Consider the following 4850-nt stretch of genomic DNA (forward strand, 5'->3'; position numbering starts at 1 on the left):
CTCTGGCTGAAGCAACTTGGGATTACCTCACATTTTCTGAAAATATTTTGCCTTCTCTCTGTACTTGTTTGCACCAAGGACAAAGCTACAATCTGATCCCAATTTGTATGTACTGAGTATATGAGTTTAAATCAACTGCTAAGTATTTTATGTTCACTCCTCTTGAAGCATAATTACTGTGAGAGGTACTTCATAAGGGGGTTCCATTTTTAGAACTGAGTTTTTACTTATAATCAAATGCCATACTGAACATCTATAGATGTACTCTTGCTTTCTATTTGTATAAAATTAGGTATCATAATAATTTCTTCTCTGACATTATTCAGCTCAGCTAGAGTAAATCACAACCCTAATGTTTTGAAAGGGGCCCTTCTGCATGTTAATACTAATGGATAATCTGTTCCCACATGGAAGATCTGCAGTTAAGAAAGTAGTCTACATCCCAAGAACAGAGGAGCAGGGAATCAGTCCACACCACGTGTAAGAGCTGTAGAAGAAGAGATTCTTTGCTAGGCATGTGTAGTACGGGCTTTACAACCCATGGTCATTCCCAAGCACTGTTCTCCTTTTCTGCCCCTGACTCCCATTTCTCCTCCCCTCTACACCCTAGTCTGGGAACATAAGAGAATATTATGCAGCTATCACAAATACTTTAAAGAGTTTGTAACTGTGGAAGTATTTTGGTGAAAATGAAAAATAAAAATAACACTGAAGAGACAGCATAAGACACTGTATCTTAAAACAATAGAAAAGAACATACCAAAATGCTAATGTAACGGGGCTTTGTGTGACAGACTACTGATAGATTTTTGTTTCTTCCTTTTCTTGTAAATTTCCCCACAAGGTATATTATCTTTATCACCAGGAATAAAAAACTATAATGCAGGATAAAATCTCCACTCCTATCACCTTCTCAGCTCAATCCTATGAAGGAACTTCCACAGATGAGAACAGTGATTCTTTATACTGTACATAAAAGATGAAGCACAGTACAGGTACTACATTTGCTACTCACTGGCTATATATGAATTATACATCAACTCTTTTACTAACTGTGATGTTTACACATAGGACACTGTCTTCTTTAGAGCCGTAAGCATGATTTTCAGCTTACTTCCCAACCCCAAATCCTACAGTGCCCATCACTTTCTTCCCTGTGTCTTGAATGCCAGCTCTCCGGCTTGATACAAAATAACGTCAGTATTCAGGCATAAACATTCAGAGAAGGACAAAGTTAACTACTCACGGGAGGAAAAGGGGTTTTGGAGAACACTGAAATACATATGCAATTAACTATCTTTTCACACCAATCTTTCACTGAGGGTAAGATTAAATTAAGACAGCTGCTTTCAAAGTAGCTGCTAAGCTAGACTGGAAAGTATTTAAGAACTCATAGATGAAGCATGAAGCTGAATGACTGAACCATTTTCCTTTTCTCTAAGAGATACACCCCTCTCCAGGGCACGAGGCCCACTGGAGTGTGTTATTTCTACTCCCCTTGAGTTTGATATTGTGTGTGTTCCCTGAAATAAAAGGGTTTGAAGTAAAAATAGTTACAGGAAGTACTCAGCTGCCTAATGTTTTAAGAAAGAAATGCACCCAGAAAGGAAAGATCAGTGAGCAGGTAACCACAGATTTCCTTCTATTACATGTTTCAAAAGTCATGAATTTGAAGACAGATGGTTGTTGAAAGCAATGGGAAATCTGAGAGCACAGAACTACTATTAAAGTTCTAGGCAAACATTATACGAAAGGCATATAAATCATTCCAGGTTTAAAACCATATATGTTTCTGGAGATGGGTTATGCAACAATGCCAATATACTTAATGCTATTGAACAGTACACTAAAAAATTGTTAAGATGGTAAATTTTATATGTATTTTACCATAACTAAAACAAAAACATCTGAAAATGGCATTTGATGGGTTCTGAAATTCTCAATTTACCTGCAAATGATAACCTCCCAAAACCAACTAAACACACAGTGAAAGCCTCCAAAGGACAGTTCCCTTCACGGCCCTCTCTGACTTTGCCTGTAGACTGCTGTGGCTCATGCCAAGCAGAGATTCAGCGTCCTGTCAAGCCCACTTCATTTCTGGGACGTTTTAAATAGTCATGCTAGAAAAGCGATAGTGAACAAATGAAGCTCCAGGAGCTAATTAGCACAACTGTGTGCCCATGCTTTTGCTTATGAATGTGTACTTAAATGCAGCGCAGAAGTGATCCTTATAAACAAAGCCTTAAACATGAAGGTAAAAATGAGGACTATTCCAACTTTAGAAAACAGAACTTTCTTTTTCCTGGAGAAGCACTTTCTCCCTCCACCTTCACTCCCACTTCTAAAGTAGAGATTCAGTGCTAATAAAAGGCTTTCAACAGTCATTTCTTATTACTGAGGAGATCTGACACACATGGGGAAACTTGTTTTTGAAAGCATTCCAATTATAAATTAATTCCATGACTCATGGCAGACAATTCCTTTCACATAACCCTCACTTAAGTCCTATGTCTCTCAAGCAGGACAACAAACACTTCTGCACAGTCACAGTCCTATTAACCAGCAGGTGATACATTAAATCTCTAACCACCTTCTCTCTGGCTTTCTCACGCTCTCCTATGCCTGAGAGAGCAGCCAGCTGCACGGTGTGCAGGGACACACTGGAAGACCCTGTGGTAGTTTTCTTAAATCGCTTCCTTTCAAACCTGTCTAACTGCCTCCCACAGTAAGGGTATTTTGTATGGTTATTCGGGTCATATAAATGTACTGTACACATACACAGCTGAAACACAATGCTTTAAGCATCTCCTTATCATGCCTGCCAGTGAAATAAACCCGGAGCCCATTGAGTTATGCAATAGATATATGTATTCATATTAAATATGAACATTTCATTATAATGGTTCTATAATTCTAATATGAAGCTATCCATAAAAATCTTCCACTTTTTAAAGCTACTCTGAATCTTCAAAATGGTCAGCACATAAATGCTTAGTAATAATATATTTAAAATCAGACTGATTTGCACAACCGTATACCTAGATATTGTGCAAGGCTGGTGTGTTTGGGAGGGAGGAAGAGAGACTGACTAATTAATCTTGAAACTCAAAATACCAATTCAATGCATATATGTCATGGGATGTATATTAGTCATTGATTTTTTTAAAGTAAATCTTCTCCATAAATAGATTGTATTCTGTGCTTGGCAGAATAACCAACACTCTTAACAATCTCACCCTAAAGGGAAGACTATCGCAAAGAATGAGTAGATGTAATTTCCTTTGAACCAAGTTGAATGAAAAGAATATGTACTGCTGAAATCTCATGTTCTTTTTATTTCCAACTATTAATGCTGCAATTTAAAAAAGACTTTCTAAAACCCTCCATAGAGCTAGAATGATTTACCTTTTACAAGAGTTTCCCTGTTGGCTATTTCTCATAAATAACAGGAGGAAAGACTGTTTTATGGTGGCTAATAATAATCATAAAATCATAGTATTTAAAAGCTTTAAAAAAGAAACAAAGAGGCAGAAAAAATTGGTCACACTATCCCTCTGTATAGCAGAGGAACATTGCAGGTTCAAAACGGAGAGACAGATCTCTGCGTGCTCCTTTGTTAATAACGTCTCAGAACTGATGTATGAAGAACTGAAAGTGGTCAAACAAAGATGGGCAATTTGTGCTAAGGGGCAAGTGAGTGCAACAGGGAAGAAGTGGCATGGCGAGTGTTATGGCCTGTATCTAGAGGTCTCTCCAAAGCCTCATGCACTCACACATGCAGCTTTTGAGAGTGGCCGGGTCATGGGTGTATGAATATGGATTAAGGTGTATAGTAACTAAATTAATCCACTGATTGCTTTAGTATAGTTCTGGGTGTGGATAATGTGAAGGCTCACCCTGGATGTGGGTGGCACTAAGCAACAGGATCGTAGTCTGAATGGAATAAAAGGAAAGGGAGGCTGCTCCTTGCTACCTCCTACCTGTCATGCTATAGACTGTTTCTTCACTGTCATGGCCCTCTGTCATGCTACCCTGTTCTGGTGCCAGCTGACTATAGACTGAAACCTCTTTTAACTGTGAGTTAAAATAAACCTTTTCTCCTTTATCTTGTGAGTTTTGGGTATTTTGTCCCAGCAATGAGAAAGTAACTAAGGCAGAGGTCAGTCTGCAGCCTAGAGAGAAACCTGGCATTTAGTAGCATTTGGTAACATACATATATATGGCTGCTCCTCAACTTATAGAGAGCTACGTGTGACAAATCCATCAGAAATTGAAAATATAACCATTAGTCCATATTGCATTTAATCCCGTAATCCTAGCATTTGGGAGGCTGAGGCAGGAGGATCACCATGAGTTCAAGGCTAGCTTGGGCTACATAACCAAGTTCAAGTCCAGCCTGCCCTACATAGCAAGACCCTGTCTCCAAAATACCAAAAACCCAAACCAAAATAAAATGCATTTAATATGCTTGTTATACTGTGGATCTGAAATGTTCCCCAAAGTCTCACATGTTCAGAGGATGGGCTTTTGGAGAAGTGATTGAATTACGAGAGCTCTAACTTCATCAGTGGGTTAACGTGTGATGTGAAGGCATTATGGGAAGGTGAGGGAAACAGATTGGGCCTTACTTGCAAGATGCAGATAGTAGAGAATTAAAAGACTATCTCTGGTCCCTGTTCTCTCTTCTCTGGCTTTCTCACTCTCTGTTTGCTTCCTGGCTGCCCTAGGTGAGACGCTCTCCTCCACTATGCTCTCCCACCAGGATGTGTTTGCCTTGCCACAGGCCTAAAAGCAATGCAGCCAGCTGACCATGAACTGAAACTGTGAGTCAAAATAAACCTTTCCTCCTA

The sequence above is a fragment of the Chinchilla lanigera genome, unplaced genomic scaffold (genome assembly GCF_000276665.1).
Source record: "Chinchilla lanigera isolate Chin_1 unplaced genomic scaffold, ChiLan1.0 scaffold00009, whole genome shotgun sequence".
Taxonomy (NCBI): Eukaryota; Metazoa; Chordata; class Mammalia; order Rodentia; family Chinchillidae; genus Chinchilla; species Chinchilla lanigera.